This window comes from Phoenix dactylifera, chromosome 10, assembly GCF_009389715.1.
Source record: "Phoenix dactylifera cultivar Barhee BC4 chromosome 10, palm_55x_up_171113_PBpolish2nd_filt_p, whole genome shotgun sequence".
Lineage (NCBI taxonomy): Eukaryota > Viridiplantae > Streptophyta > Magnoliopsida > Arecales > Arecaceae > Phoenix > Phoenix dactylifera.
The window spans coordinates 8,047,035-8,064,806 of NC_052401.1; the positions used below are offsets into that span (position 1 = coordinate 8,047,035).

The window sequence follows — 17,772 nt, forward strand, 5'->3', positions numbered from 1 at the left end:
CGTCCAAGGCCTGCAACGTACGGAGGCCCCACTTATGCCGCCTCCACAGGTCCAGGTCCAGCCAGTGCTTCCTCCAGACGAACCGGCGCCCCATGGCCAAAATCTTCATGGCTCCTCGAGAGCCAACAATGAAGAACGGTGCTGCTACAAAGGCTCAGCCCGAGCGTCTCCCCGGAGAGAACTGCTAGGGAGGAGCATAGACAGAAGGCCGCAGCACTCGAAAGCTGAGTTAGCCCCGGACCAATCCGAATCGGAGCAGACTACCGTGGCAATCCCCCAGGGCGGAGAACTCGACAGGAAGGTCGAGAAGCTCGAGCGCCAGATTGAGGCGCTCCACAGCATGAAGGCAAGGCGCGAGGGTGACTTTGAGTTCACAACCAAGTCCTCCTTTTTCCGCCAGATCGAGGATGAGCCGATCCCACCGAGGTTCAAAATGCCCCAAGTGGAGCCCTACAATGGAACTACCGACCCCCTCGACTACTTGGAAAGTTACCGAGCCCTAATGGCATTGCAGGGGTCCTTAGAGGATGTGCTTTGCAAGGCCTTCCCAACGACTCTTCGGGAAACGGCTCGGCTCGGGTTCTCTAGACTGAAGTGAGCACGGTATCCTCTATTGAGTAGCTCGGCAGACAGTTCGCCACCAGCTTTGCTGCCAGCCGACGTCAGCGGCGAACGTCGGATTCCCTCCTTAACATCAAGCAAAAGGAGGGAGAGTCCCTCAAAGACTACCTCGACCGTTTCACCGCTGCAACCTGGGAGGTTCGCGAGCTCAACCAGTCGATAGCCATGTCGGCACTGAAGACTGGGGCTCGATCCTACAGGTTTCTCTTCTCTATTGAGAAGAGTTTCCCCGCTGACTTCACTGAGATGTTGGCCCGAGCTCGGAAGTATGCGAAGGCCGAAGAGGCTATCGCCTCTAGACGAGGCGCAACCGAGCAGGCTTGAAAGAAGCAGAAGAGACGCCACGAGGAGCGTGGCCGCCCAAGGAGCTGATCTCCCCGCCGAGATAAGAACCTGCCTCGGCTAAGAAGTCCACCTCGACAGCGGGGACAGCTTCGACCGAGGTCCCCATCTCGATCGAGATCTCCATCGCGGCCACGAATGCCCCTGGGGAAGTACGAGAACTACACTCCCCTTAATGTACCCCGGGCAGAGATCCTAATAGAGATAGAAGGTCGAGACTACCTCCGACCTCCACCCCCGATGCGGGATACAGGGGCTCAGCGCAACCCCAAGAAGTATTGCCGCTTCCACCGGGACCACGGCCACGACATGGAGGAATGCTTCCAGCTCTGGGATGAGATCGAGGCACTCATTCGTTGAGGAGTACTTAACCGGTTCATGCAGAACCGATGTGAAGAAAGAAGGCCGGCGGAGAATGCCACGCCGCCCGAAAATCCAAACGACAACAGGCCCATTGCTGGCACTATCAACACCATCGGGAGAGGCTCGGCCGAAGAGCCAACCGGGAGAGAAACCCCTCTGAAGCGCCCACGTACTTCCGAAGCTATCTTGTTCTCGGATGAGGACTTAGAAGGAGTTGAGACTCCTCACGATGATACTGTGGTCATCTCTATGATTGTAAATAAATTTGATGTAAAGCACGTCCTAGTTGATAATGGAAGCTTGGCAAATATTTTGTACTACGATGCCTACCAAAAAATGGGGATGACGGAAAGCCAGCTCCGGAGAATGAATGCTCCACTAATCGGATTCACCGGAGATTCGGTCCCGGTTGAGGGCGAGATCAGCCTTCTTATCACGGTTGGGCTCGCCCTAACTAAGCTTTAATCTCAAACTAACCCGAGTCAGGTAACATTTATCTCATGATCCTTCTTAACCAATTTTTTTTGATTTTTAGATGCATATGTAACCCAAGTTAAGTCTCTAGGTTTCCTTTCTTGTATTCTCTAGTTTAACCTATGATGTTGATCCTTCATTAGAAATGTCTAGGTAGAGCTATACTTGAAAGTAACATAAGAAATGAGCATGTGATATATGTCAACAAGGAGGTATTCTAGATTACCTCCATTTTAGTTCTTTTTTTTAAAAAAAAAAATCCATCTATTTTAATGTTTCCACCTTTTTGATCTACTAGCAAGTAACCCATACTGTGTTGGCAAGTCTAATTGAAAAATAGGGGGAAAAAAGTAGGAATATGGTGATAAGCAAAAACTATAGTTGTATCAAATATTAGACACCGAACAAAATTCTGATATATTTGTCTGGGATGATTTTGACAAAATACTGCTCCTATATCAAGATATAGATGGTACATAAATGCAAAAGCTATTTTTCCTTACAAAAATACAATTATAGTTAAATTTTTTTGAACAATTTTTTTTTTCACTTGGTTGAGGAGAGTTCTGAAACTTCACCTCCATTTTGCTTCTCCCATCTCATCCATGCTAGAGGTGAAAAAAAGAAAAGAAAAATTATCAGCATTGATGATAAAAGAATAAATAAATTTGATGGAACCTATTTTTCTCATTTTATGTCATTTGGTATGGGTTCATTGTATAGAAAAATATGATTTAAGCAATTTATAGTATGACCATCATTGGTAGGACTTGATAAAAATAACAATTAAAATACATATGCATATAAAATGATATAAGTAGTAAAGAATAATAAACAAAATAAGTAACAAAACAACATAGTATTAATTAAAGATAGATCATCCTATGCATGTCTTTTTTTTTAGGCAGTATTGGAAACATGCCTCTGCTTAATAAGTTGAATAATATAAAAAATTATAGATAATTAAATACCATAGGATATAGATTTGCTCGGGAAATTTAGATGAAAATCCAGAATCACAAGCAAAGAATTTATAATTTTAACCTACTTTATTTAAAAAAAACCATATAATCATACGTGATATTTTTATTGTTATTATTGGCATGCTTAATGATAGAAGCGATGGATAATAAAAGAAAATGCAAGACCGTAGAGATAGACAAAAATATTATAGAAGAAGGGGAACCATTAGACACAGAACTAAAACTAATAGCCAAAAATATAAGAGCGAGAGGGGAGGGGGTTGGGAGATTTAGAATAAAAAAAACCAAGGAATATAGAACGGTTAAGAACCACGGATTCAAAGTGCAGTTGCTCCAGAGGCCATCGCCAAGCTAAATTTACAGAGGCGATGGAGGGCAGGGAGGGTCCCACAGCCGTGGGCCCCACTCCCAACTTATAGTTCCGTGCTTCCCTGAGCTTCTTTCTTTCTTTCTTTCTTTCTTTCTTCTTCTTCTTCTTCTTCTTCTTCTTCTTCTTTCTTTCTTTCTTTCTTTCTTTCTTCTTCTTCTTCTTCTTCTTCTTCTTCTTCTTCTTCTTCTTTCTTTTCTTTTCTTTTCTTTTTTTTTTTTTTTTTTAAACCGGCTTCTCACTACATACGACGATGAGAGAGCTCAGAACTATCACAAAGCAAAACACGATCACATGCCTGCGGCACATGGTCGGAGGGACCCCAAAATACAAAACCAGAATGGTGGGCTGCATAGGAGGCAACCCAGTCCGCAGCCCTATTCGCCTCCCGAAACACATGTGAAACCCGAAGTAAGTCTAGCTCCTCCCCCATGCTCCGGATGTCCCGGAGTAATGGGTGCAAGTCCGACCTAGCATGTCGACAGCGAATCCCCCTGAGCTTTCTAACCCACCCATGAGAACCCCTTTCCACCCCTCAATATCTTTGGTTTAATATTTAAAAAACAACTCAAAAGCACTGGTCCGGCAAGTAACTGCGCGGCCGAAAGTGGGGCAGATTTTATCCGTATTTTTTTTCATATCTAATTTGAATTAATTTTAGATACTATTTTTTTATATGACCGGATAAGATATAGTTGATTCAAAAATTTTTCGGATACGGATATAAAGTCAGATTAAATTAGTTTACCTAGATTCAGATCCAAAAACATCAGTATGACAAAAAAATGATCTTCTAAGCCCGATGGTGAATGCACTTGATTGTTGATAATCCATCACCTCAATTCGATTAACCATTTAAGCTTTAACCTTCAGCAATCAGGCTTCTTTTCATTCGAACTCACCCCGCAACCTCTATCGTTCGATAATCTGGTTTTTCTCTTCGTTGTCTTTGAGCAGTTAAGGTTCAAGAAGATTGAAGTACGGTAATTGTAACCAGCGATAATTGTGAGATTACTTGGAGGTGCCATACCCTGTGTGCCTCTACTACTTTCGAATTTATTCCACTTTCCTTTTCATCGTCTTTGTGCGGCTAGGGTTCCGATTTTCGAAGATCCGAAGCCAGTGATTGCAACTGGCGACAACTGTGAGATTCTTTAGAGGTGCCATAGAACTCACCCCACATGCCTCTACTACTTCGGAACTCGTTCCTCTTTCCTCTTTATCATCTTCGAGCAACTAGGTTCCGACGCCCGAAGGCTCAAAGCCCAACGATTGCAACCCGTGACGATTGTGAGATTTTTTGGAGGTGCCATGGTTCCTATCCAATTTGGGGATTATTGCAGCCAAATCTAGCTGAACCTCGGCCAAGTTTTGATCTGAAAATGGTGAGCTCTCTTCCCCTTTGCCGTGTTTGGCCTTCTTCTCTCTTGATTCTACATCGTCTTATCTCAAAAAGCTAGTGTTTCTTCATTAACTTGATTGGATTTTGATTGTTTTCTTTTTGTTTTTCTTTACTGTGGTTCCTGCTCTTAGGTAATCTTGTCCAGTTTGGTGACGAGCTATTGTGAATGGTAACGTGAGGCGGTTGGTAGTGTCAATCATTCAATCCAATTCTAAATCTAGGTAGGAAATTTTGAACCCTTAGTCTAGTCGTCAAATATTCGCTTGTACTATACTATTGATCTGGTATCTGATGTAGAAAGTAGGTTCCTATGGATTATATTCTCTCTCTTGCATGTAATAAGTATTATTGAAATTATAATTTTTAATTAAATCTATCCTTTAATTAAATCAAATATTCACGATCTAATGCCAGCAGCACTCGATCGGAAACACCTCATACTACAAATTCGGAGTGGTGGGCTGCAAAGGAGGCGACCCAGTCCACAGCATTGTTCGCCTTCCGAAACACATGTCAAATCCGGAATGAATCTAGCTCCTCCGCCAAGCACCAAATGTCCCGTAGTAGTGGATGCAAATCTAACCTGGCCTGCCGGCCCCGGATTCAGCTAATCACTGTGGTGGAATCATCCTCTAGGAATACCTGCCGAGTACTCAGGTGTACTCTAGCATGAACGAGACCCTCCCACATTGCGTGCAACTCCGCCACAAGAATGGAACCACCAAATGTGTGCTGACCTTCGGTCGCAATCAATCTGGAGTACTAGTCTCTGATCACAAAGCCTACTGTCGCCCTCCGATACACTGCCATCGAAATTCACCTTGAGAAAATCAGAGGGTGGGGGATCCCAGGATACCATCGGTATCATCACATGCCCAGGCGCTGCAGGAGCCAAAGAGGAACCCCAGGTATCCCTGTAATCTCCAGGTGAAATGTTAACTACAGCGCTCACCAGCTCGACTGCATGTGCAAGAGCTCTATCAGCCACTGATCTTGGATCAAATCCTCGGCCCTCGAAGATCCTCACATTCCTGTCCATCCAGATGTGAAATGCCACATAGACCCATACTGCTCCCCTATCTGTCGTGTCATGTTTCCGAGCTGAATCCCTCAACTGCCGCAGAAAACACTCCGTCGAAGTGAAGGTTTGCCGGTGAGCAAATGCAAGGCCTCAAACTTGAAGTGCCCGCAAACATGTAAATAGAACATGACCGATGGTCTCCTCCTCCCCAGTGCATCCCTCGCAGTCGGTTGGTATCCGAACCCCTTCTCCTGGACAAGATCCCTCTGGTCGGTAGAATGCCCCATGCCACCCTCCATAAGAACATAGCCACACGTGGGTGTACTCGTAACCGCCAAATCCAGCGGCCCTCCAACCGGCGGGCCGTCTCTGGGTCCACTATCTTCTGGAGATCACCGACTGTATCTCTCGCCCTCCCAGTTGAGCTCCACATCCTCCTATCTACCATCCCCTCAAGGGATAAAGGTGTGGCCAGCACCCTCTCAGCTAAGTCATTGCCAAAAAGCAGATGAATCCGATCAGTATCCTATCTGCTCCCCAACGTCGCAACTGGGTCGAACATGGTAGGCCATCTGGATAGCGGCAATCCGGCCATCCAACTATCCTCAACAACATCGATACTGCGACTATCTCCCACCGCCCAGGAGATGCAAGGAAGTACCAGAGGAACTCGAATGCACATCTCACGCCAAATGTAGGAGCACTGATGCCCTGATCGATATTATTAAATTCTTGATTTTAATGAAGTTTTCTAATTTTGATTATGGCTTCTTGTTTCAATTAATTTTTGTTAAAGTTACATTTTTTTAAATTGAATCTTTTCTTTACGATTATGTTATTGTTATTGGTTTTCATCCTTGAATTTTGCTCAAAATTTGATTAATATCTGAAATAGTATCCAGTTTATATCTGTATCTAGATATAAAAATATGGATATGCTTAATATCTGATTTGTATCTGTATTAATATCTAATTCATCTCCATATTCATTTCAAAAAATATGGATACAAATATTGGTACAAATATAGATATATCAATATCTGGTCCATATTCAACCGGTTTTCAGCCCTACTAAAGAGTGAAGATAGAGAAAGCGCTATAAATAAATATTATATTAAAATTAACTATTTAAATATATTTATTTTTTTATTATAGCAGTTTTAAGAAATTTATAATTATATAAACACCACAAATGCTTTGGCTAGTGTAGATCATGGATTTTATCTAATGGTAGTGACGGGACATTATTTGTCTATCTGTCTCGATCATAGATCTTTCGATCTGATAGTAGCGATAGTAAAAAAAATCTCTTGATCTTCTCCTATCTCGGCACGCAGAATAGTAGCGAGAGGAAAAAAAGGAGATGATTGTGTTGGCGACAGTGGTTAATGGTGGTGAGGGTGGACAAACATAGGAGGGGAGAAGGGGGGATGGTGGTGGTGGTCTTAGGACAACGAGGAGAGAAATTAGAGCAGATGCACTAGGTTCTGCATGGGGTATGGGAGGAATGGAAGGCGGTGAGGGGTTGTCCTATAGAGGGGGCAAGGGGTACAAGCCAGGGTGCATGGGGATAGGAAAGAGAAATGAGGGGACCTGCGTCCGTTTCCTCTTTGAACCATGTTTGGCCGTATGGGGGGATCATGTTGTAGGATGTGTATGAAAGAGTAGAGGGTGGTGAGTAGAGCTGATCATAAGTCGGGCTTGAGCAGAGAAAATATCAAATTTTACATAGATTCAGCCCGAAGCCCGGTTAAAATGAATAAAAGTTAGGCCCGAGGCTTAGCTTATGATTAGCTCTGGTGAAGGGTTGACCTATAAAGGGGGTAGGTGGCATAGGGTAGGGGTGAGGTGAGGATGTACGGAGACATGGTGGAATCATCGGCTTCTGCCCCGATTCTCTCATATGGACAGCTGGCATGTACGGATTAGATGGAAAGCGGATCCGACTTGCTTAATGGATCCAGATTGGATCCGATTTTTAAGAGGTGGGTGGTATGGAAGACATTGCGGGTCTGACCTATAAAGAGGTTGGGTGGTGCATGGCATAATATGGGGAGGGTGCATGAGGGTATGGCAAAAGCATCCTCCACTTCTCTTAGATGGAGTGGTCACCTTCACATTAGAGTGTGGGAGAGAGTATGTATACAACGAGGGGTTGAGATGATCATAAGCCAGGCTTGGGCATAAAAAATATCAAATTTTACATAGGCTGGCCTGAAGCCCGATTAAAAATAAATAGAGTTTAGGCCCAAAATTCGGCTCATGATCAGCTCTACTCCCGCCGTAGTCACTGTAAAAGGAAAAATTCATGAGAGAGAGGTCATGCATCCCTCTCCATGTTAGCATGCAGGGAAGAGCGGGCGGGCGCCCTTCTCCGTGCCGCTAACCAAGAAGAGGCTACCAAAAGAAAGAAAAGAATAAAAAATTGCATGGCGTATGAAATGCTTGCTGGGAGAGCCTAGACTCCCCTTTGATTGCCCAGTATGGATATAGATATATAATTTTTGTCACGCCCCCGCCTCCGCGAGGCACGTGAGGCACCTAGTGCCCACGTGGGGGCTATATGAGGGAGGAACACGGGGCTCCCCTGCCAGATATTGTCCGGTTTCGGGGCTTCACGCAAGCGTCCTTCATCCCTTCCCGGTTTTGTTTTCCACCCAAAACGCGTCTGCAGGATTTGGAGACACCCGCCTCATATGCCCAGGCTCTGGAACGAGTCTTTCCGATGTGGGACTATTGGGCCTCACACCCTTCCCACCATCGGACAAGAGCCGTCCTCGGCTCTGATACCAAATGTCACGCCCCCGCCTCCGCGAGGCACGTGAGGCACCTAGTGCCCACGTGGGGGCTATATGAGGGAGGAACACGGGGCTCCCCTGCCAGATATTGTCCGGTTTCGGGGCTTCACGCAAGCGTCCTTCACCCCTTCCCGGTTTTGTTTTCCACCCAAAACGCGTCTGCAGGATTTGGAGACACCCGCCTCATATGCCCAGGCTCTGGAACGAGTCTTTCCGATGTGGGACTATTGGGCCTCACAATTTTTCTTCTAGTTCATCTATTTGACTCTGTTGATATTTTCTAAATCGAGCATAAAAATGACTAACCAGCTCAAGAATTGACTTAAATTGTAACTAGGTGGATATGCTCCAAAAGGCAAATCCAGCTATATTTAGAAAGATTTTGATGATAATTACATAGTATATCATCCATATCAACTTGGGATCCCCTCCAGGCTAATAGAAAAAAAAATTATGATCTATTTAGATATTCTTGTAAAATATCTTGCAGAACTTGAGCCTATTAGCTCACCCAACCTGGCATCTTTTAAAGATCCATCGAAGTCCCAAACTAAATCGTAGCCTGTTGGTTTGTGGCCTGCAAGAAGAAAAAAAAATTAATTTTTTTTCTCTTTCTCACAAGATTCAGCCTCACATGTTAGTTGATGTGGATCATGCTCAAATAAGCTTTTGAGTTCATTAATTCAACAGAAAATTTAGCTCAAATTAATCCAAATAGAACCCTACAAGAAAAATTTTCTATAACTTTAAAAAATATAAATAATTATTTTTTAAAATGACATATAATAAACTATATTAAAAAAAGATTTATTTCGACCAGCTGAGGGAAAGGATCCCAAGTAGCGAGCCCCTTACGTGACTGTCAGTCGGAGCCAGACTCAAGGCACCAAAATCACACCATCCTCCGTTTTTTTCCAAGGATTAAACGCACCAAAAAAAAGCAGAACCAAATAAAACAAACGTCGCAAGATGGGGAGAACAGAGCCGCGCCTAGACGGCCACGAGGCTCGTTCTTCTTTCTTCCTTCCTTCTAGTTCGGATTGCATCCTTCGTACGAAATTCCTTCTGAATTCGGGCTGTATCTTTTGCACGAAAAAATAATTATTCTTCTCTCGCGACGTTGACCATTGAATCGCTCCGTTGCACAATCGATCATTGCACAATCCAACAGTAGATTCATACGAAAAAAAGATGAATCATTCTTTTGCGCACAAGATGCAATCTTTCTTCCTTCTCCTCCTCTTCTCTTAATATTCCTTTGTTCCATAGACTTGGTACAACCTACAACTCTGACAGCCTCCCTCTCTCTCTCTATCTCTATCTGTGTGCGTGGAAGGGAGAGAGAGAGGCGAAACGGCATTAGTCTTAATTAATGGTGATGAAGGTTGAAATAGATGGAGACCTCCAACGGGGCCCACGTTAGGGATGCTTGGCTGCAGAAATCTTGGACGTGGAATCACTTGCATGGCAGTCGGTGCTCATAGGGCCCACAGGCTTCGGCAAGGATATTGATATTGATTAAAAGAAGCAAGGATATGGATGATCCACTCTGATAGTGAGTGACAGCTAAATATAATTTTCTGTGCTTCATTTGCGTAGGATTCATCGACGTGCGTAGGATTCTGCTCGTCCCTGTCTCTAACCTGAATGCAATATTAGATGAACCACGGTTCTCCCTCGGACAAAATAATAGAAGATACAGAGAGAGAACAACTTGGATTTGAACGTTAATATAAGGAAATGTACACAGGGGGAATTAGAGCCCCAACAGGAACAAAAGAAAGAATTCAAAGCATTTACAGACGGCGAAATGGACTCCTACCATGTCAGCCATGATAAGAGCACGAATATGTTGAGGAAGACTGGAAGCAGAGTAGAAAACAAAATTATCAGCAAGTCGAGCTAACCCATCTGCTGGCTGGTTAGCTTCTGTAAGAGTATGGGAGGCAATGAGATATTCCAACAGTGAAATAAAGTGGACAATATCAGTGAACAGGGGATAAAGAGACCGCATAGGCATTTGGATGCTGTTCGACCGTAAAAGAATCGCCTCCAAGATAAATCCTGCTGGTTGAAGCTCCGCTTCTGGCACTGAGGTTGCAGCAGAGAGAGGAGTGTCAGCATAAAGTACAAAGTTGATTTTAAGCATGTTGCAGGGTGGGGGCACCCAAGACACTAGTCTAGGAGAAACAGTCTGAGCTCAGAGAGCTGCCGGCAACCTAAGACTGCACCCAAGGAAAAATAGTTTCACCAACCATCACCTGCATCTATCTTTCCTGACTAAGTTGCTGTAAAATATAATAAAAAGATGAGAAATTTAGAGCAAGAACTGTGAAGACTTATGCAGGCGTGTGTTTGGTCTCACATCAGTTATTTGCTGGATAAATCTTGAAGACTTATACAGGATCAAAAAATCCATACCTTTCGACTAATCTTTTTGGGTCAGGTCCTGAGTTGTTACAGGAACCAAACAATAGCTATTATCTCGTACATTTTAACCAATCATTTGGATGGACATTAGACAGGAGAGTAGAGGCATCTGGTACCACCGTCGGTGGGCCAGGACCAGCAATATAAAATTCGACGGCTCTTGATAAACAGGAGAGCCGACTGCTATCTCAGCTGTAGCTTGGCATGGCATCAATTGGAAGTTTAGAAAAGAGCTGGCCTGCAACGACAAAGTGAAGGAGATGAAATCAAGGTTCCAATGAGAAATGACAATAGAAGTTACGCAGCTGATGTGTAATTTTCCTGCTCTATTCCATGTTAAGGTCCCAATGGCACCATTATGATCTGTTATAACATCATTCTGAGGTCACTCTGTTACCAACTGTGAAAGTAATATCAGTTGCTGTGCGCTAAATCCAACCTTTTACTGCATCTTTTGTGAGTAAAAATTATAGCATCTTTTTATTGATGATGTTACATGGCAAAACATATTCATAGGATGTGCTGTTATGCTTTAATGAACATCACTCTGTACATAGAAAAAAATACAGTAAAGAAATAAATATTGTAACATCAAAAAAATCAGGTAATGGCTATTATAACCCTTATTTATGTGTGACAGCTAATACGTTATTCAACTGCCAAATCAACCAAAACATATAAATACTGGCCTTGCAATGGTTAATAAAACATTATAATCATCATAGCAGCCATTATTTAAGATGAAGGATGAGAAGTATGCAACTGCTATCAAATGGTCAGGTCATCAAACAGCAAGTAATTAAGCTAACCTTACATAAAATCATCATGTCTCACAAGATTAGGAGTCGGAAAACTTGTGCATCATCCAATACAGCAAACAACCAGCTCGGGTCGTGGATAGTTAGGACTGACAAAACACAGCATAAATCCCAAATGTCGTAGAGCTACAAATTCAATGCCTTCCCTCTCCCTTCTATTCCTTGGCCTCCTCTCCCAGACAATATCTATCCGATGGCAATGCTCTGCAGTAGATGGCCTAACCATGATGCTGTTCCTACTTTCTACCATGCATAAGACCACCATATCTCCACTTTATTGATTCTTGTGAAGATCCATTTAATTGCTCCCCTAATTTGCTTTTAATAGCAGGGATATGATTTCTATGAAAGTTGAATAGTTATTAAAAACAAAAGTGGCTTGCACATGTATTTCATTGTAATTGTTATTCAAAGAAATTTAATCACACAAATAACCACCTCAGGATGGATCATGTTGTCATTAACCAGATAATGACTGCGCATATTTCTAGGTACTAATGTTTTTGGAAGCTTGGTATGTCTGTCTTGTGAAAGAACATAGCTGTGTTGCTCGGAACTTTAGTTCTGTGGCACAGCTCATGACAAAAATGGCCAGGTACTAAAGTGTATAGGTTTTGGTTCTGGTCCCGGTCCAGAAATGCTCATATTAACAGTGAAAGACTCATGAGGAAGGATCTAAACCTCCTGGTAAATGCTGCATCTGATGGGGGTCTTTATATCGGCTTCTATCAGATTTGGACAAAATGGAAAGATGTATCGAAGTATTTTCATCAAACATAACCTCTGGGTTGAAGAAATCATAATTCAAGATGAAAACATTCAAAAAATAAGATAATTTTTGCTGGGAGCAATTCCACAACAAAGGACATATGGATCTTTCTACAGCACTGAAAGTGAAGATGGTCACAGGTAATCCCATGTACAAAAAGCAGCAGGGGACTGCTGGGTAACCTCCTTAACCTAGCAAATGACCCTCTTCGAGTTATAATTTTTGCATTGCTATTGCTAGTTGACTCAAGGAAGTTTATGGCACCGAAGAGATACAACCTGACCATGATGGAATAGCGACATGAAAACTTAATTAAAATTAGCATCAAGCTTTGGGCTGCAATGCCAATTTAATGCAAACCTTATGATAGGGTTACATGCTTTGAGAAATAGAGGATTGCAGGATTGCTGAATCTCTGGATTTGAATCCTAAATATGCAGTAGAACACATTTGACTAATTATGAAGTATATCATAGAGCATTTGCCAGAAAAAGTCATATCTAATGTGGGATAAATCTGCTGCCAAAACTTACATAAAAATGAAATTTAAGTGAAACGACTAATCTATCAGGGATCCACCTCAGGGAGAAGGAATAACATTGTTACCACTAGAAAAGTTTTATTGAATCCACACATATTCACCATTAGTCTATAATATATTAACCCTACAAATTTGTAGAAAATTTTAGCCATCCAGCTAATCTATCACCTATTAGATAAGAGTTTGGTTGCTACCCTGCATCTTTCTGCGTCATTGTTGGTGTGCAGCAACCTCCTTATGTAACCCCACAAGTTGGTAGGAATTTTAGCCATCCATCTGATCTATCACCTTTTAGATAAGGGTTTTCTTTGTAGTCTGCCTATTTTTATGTGGGTGTGAGGTGGGTGCGGCAATCTCCTTAACAGTTATCCTTACAAGTTTGTAGAAAATTTTAGCCATGCATCTAATCTATCACCACTGAGATAAGGGTTTGGTTGCTGTCCTGCCTCTTTGCATATCTGTGTTGCGGTAGGTAGGGCTGCGAGTGAATTGGATGACCTGCTTCCAATTTGGAACCAATCCAAATTTAATTTGGTCCAACTTGAGGCAGAGTGTTTTTTGGATCAGGCTTGGATTCCAAAACATGACCTCTTTTGAAGTGGATTGGATTTGAATCACTAAGTTTCTAATCAGAACCGAAACCAACTTGAACCAATCCCAAACTGGTATGACATATGCTTCAAAACTCTCCTTAAATATAAGAAAATTAGTTTTCTTTTCACAATATATTCAGTCAATGATTTATGTTGTTAATTATAACTATTTGTCAATCAAATCTTATATTACGTCGACATATTGCATACCATTATGTTTATTATAAATATATGATAATTACACAATCAATTTATATATGTCTATTATGATTTATATTTAGATTACTTGTGACCGATTTGATCCAAAGAATTTGATGGACTTGTAAATATAGTATTATACCCGATCTGATCCAACCCAAATGGATCTGGATTAGATTTGGATTCAATTTTTTGACTTGATTCAAATATGGATTGGATTTGTGTTGTGTCTATTCTTGATCCAACCCAACCCACTTGCAGGCCTAGCAGTGGGGGGCAGCAACCTCATCAGCAGTTTTTTTCAATAATGATGATGATAATGATGACCTGAAATCATCAAACTATCTAGAGGACGTTGCATAGGAATGGACAGAACAGGTCCTAAAAGGTCAGGAATTTAAAGTGGGAAAATGGAGGCGACAATGAAAGAAATACTTCTCAATTAAGAGCAGATGGACAAGGAAGCATATAGTGGATAATGCCTGAGGAATTTTATGAACTCATAACACTATTAGAGACACCAAGGAGATTGAGGAATACCTAATGACAATTAATAAGAATAAAAGGTTTAAGAACCACTGTTACAAATTAAATTTTCCTACCGTGTACAAACTTCTCTTGGAACAGAAGGGGTAGTTGCACACGAACATTAACATCTGACAGAAAACACAACATAAAATTTATTTGATCTTGAAGGCCACCAATTCCAAATTTCCACTATTGAACTAGTCCTAATGCGTATAAATTTCTACAACAACAAATAGAAAACCGGCTAAATGAGGAGCTAATTGAGAATGGTCCTAGCTCTTTGCTGAAGGCCTCACAGACATCATAGACACTTTGCCCATGTATGTAGAAAGCTGTGAAGTCAACAAACTTCAGCACAACTGCAGTGGGGAAACAGAAGCCTATAATTATATATACAAGCCCATCCTGTCATACATGATTCCAGTCTGTACCATTAGTACAATTACTCTATTAGCAATCAATCTCTTATTAGACAATATGTTGGCTTCATTATCAGGATTAATTAATGATTGACTTCCACAATGCTTTTCTACAATTACATACACCTGCAAGCTGACAGATAAATGACAGTGTTCAGGACACGAAAAAAACTACGAGTTGCTCGTTATGTTGTCTGAGTTGTCAAATGTACCTGCACGATATGCAGGTTTCAAAACAAGTGACAAAACACTTTATTGCTAAGTTTCTATTGATGATTTAAAACACAGCTGCTTGGTTGCCTAGATGGCCCACCAGGTGGGACTGACTGGGAACCTGCCTATAAATTTCACATAATGTTCAAATATGGAGAACGGGGTTTATATATAAATTGGTACTAGATGTTGCCAAGTTGGTAGCCAATTGACTATTATCTTTGTCACCTGAAGTAGGAGAGTGTGTGAAGTGGATTTAGGTGCAGATGCCTAGTAGCAGATCCCTAAGAAGAAAAAGGAAAGAATAGGAATATCCTTAGAGTTAAGTGGGGATTGCACTTTGAAGTTTCCCTTCACTGTGCCTACTATATCTTATTTAATTAATTATGTTCCATTTATTGGTTTTATGAATCATCAAGGCTTCTTGTATTTAACTTTATTTTTAATTTATCATTTTTGGGCTGCCTTGACCTATAGGACCCGGCCTAGGTTCCAACAGCCAGACACTCCCTGCATGCCTGCCTACCACCAACTCCAATTTAGCAACACTGACATTCACAAATAGCTTTTTAGATCATATTCAGCACCTGCATTTGGTGAAGGTGCTATGAAAGAAAAGTCATAATGACTTCAGAAGTCTTGCGTTTCTCTAAATAGCTTCACATTTTTCAGTCATGTAATTTAAAAGTTTTAAGCTTGCTCTTGACAACACTAAAGTCATGATATATTGACCTTTAACTTATTGCATTAAATATGCAATGAGAACTTTTCTTTGATAAGAAATAGCAAACATCATGATCACTTTACAGTGTTGGTAACTTGTATTGGACGAATAAATTGTTGTTAAGTGCTTTCGAGCATGCTTTTTCACTGGATGATCAACAAAAGAGACTATAACAGCAAGTTCCACTAATTGGATGTATCATTTGGGCTACTGAAACATCTTGAAGTTTGTTTTTTTTTTTTTTTTTTTTTGCTGGTTATGTTGACAAAATGATGAGATCACAACATGATAATAGCATGCTCTACTTTGGTCAAAAAGAAAATATTAGGATTTCTCCATGTGCCATCTGTCGGTTCCCAAAGACTCACATCACAGCTATATGTAGTTCAAAATGTGTATAAACATGAGATCAGTCTGTGATGTGAGTTAATGTTAGATGGAAAGAATAAAATACTCTAAAAAATCAAATAAATGACACGCCGAGATGGACTTTCATTCATGAAAGTGACTTAAAAAGCAAGCCCACACTGCAAATGGCATCTATAGGATTCTAGGATGAGATTGATGACCAAAGCAGATGGACCATGCATGCCCCACATGCTGCCACATCATTGAGAAAGGGTTCATGCATACATATACGTGCCCAACTGCACTCCAATAATTTTTATAGGGAATCTGAGGACCTTAACAATAAGAAATGAGACAAGGACAAGATAGAATGAGGAACCAAAAAGCCATACACAGATTATGAGCCAAAGAATCAGAATAATTGAGCACTTGTCTAAAGGAAAAGGACTTACAGAGAATACATGAATGCATTCATTCCCATGATGTATGAAATGCCTATTTTAGCAACAAAAAAAAATACATGAATGCATCCCCGAATAATTGGAAAGGACCGATACTATGCCAAACCCTAACCAGAGGCCTTCCAAGGGGGTCTCATTCACAAACAGCTAACATTTGGTAACAAAACAGACTATTATTGTAGTACCAATAAACAAAGACATAATCTTGACAGTCCAATAAACATATAGCGTCCTACCAGACCTTCACATGTCCCATATAATTCGACAAACCTGCAATTATGTCATATAAAAAAAAGTATGTAATTAAATTCAAACATTAAATCAGACAAAAGAGCGCCTTACACAAATGAAACCATGTTTTGATTTTACAAACATGAAACAGAATATCTCAGAAAGATTCAAAGTGATCTAGAACAGGAACAAACTAAACATCAAAAATTTTATTCATCAGAAATAAGCAACATATCAAGTTCATTGATTAGCACATGTATTTGGAACAAGAATCAATCAATCAATCAGAAATGCAGAAAAACAAAGTAAGAATCCAATTTTTAGTAGAAAATTCAACTGATACCACAACAGAGATCCATAGACAAGAACTAAACAATCCATAGACAAGAAAATCTCACCTGGCGCCTCGTTGGATGACACTCTACACGCTGCGGGGAAGCCGAGGCAAAGGATCGCGCGCCCCCAACCCTAAGAGATTGGAGACGATCCCAAGGAAACAAAGCACGATCACCATCCCCAGCACCCAGGGCATCAGAATGAACCCGATCACGAACGTCACTGACCCGCAGAACATCATGGCCAGCGACATCCCGATCAGCAGCGACGCCAGCCCCGCCGGCGACAGCTGCGGCTGCGGCCGCCTTCCCGGCCGGGGCGGCGGCGGCATCTCCGGGACGGCGAGGTGGGGGGATCGGAGGACGGAGAGGAGGAGGGAGCAGAGCTCGTAGAGAACCCGCGATGGCTCGTCCTCGCCTCTCATGGCAGAAACCCTGGCCCTAAGAGAGAGGGAGAGGAGGGAGAAGAGGATTCCCAAAATATCCCGGGCGGCGGATAAACTTTCCGGCGATGGAGGTGGGCGGGGGAGTGGATAGAATGGGATCAAAACTCTACCCTCTCCCGAGGGTGCATGCGGGCGCATATTTAGTCCCACACCGGGTAAATCTTGGATATAAATATTCATGCGGACACAGTATTTAATTTTTAAAATAATCAAACTTTGATATATCCACCCGGGTTACTGTAACTAGTTGAGCAAAGAGTGAATCAATAGTGTAGTTATTTATTTTGGAGCAATTAATAGGGTATCTTGTTTTCCTAAAGTAATTAAAAGGTTATTTTGTTTAAAAT

At 41.8% G+C, this 17,772-nt stretch overlaps 1 long non-coding RNA gene across 2 annotated transcripts; it reads right to left on the minus strand.

Moving 5' to 3' along the window:
- Window positions 1-10,063: 10,063 nt before the first annotated feature.
- LOC103713696 lies at window positions 10,064-17,554 on the minus strand. Of its 2 annotated transcripts, XR_003386894.2 has the most exons (3): window positions 17,043-17,554; window positions 10,793-11,039; window positions 10,064-10,659 (listed from the first exon to the last, which is right to left on the minus strand). It is a non-coding gene; the product is annotated as an uncharacterized LOC103713696 (long non-coding RNA). The 2 variants fall into 2 exon arrangements; XR_003386893.2 differs by having other exon boundaries at window positions 10,064-11,039.
- Window positions 17,555-17,772: the final 218 nt, after the last annotated feature.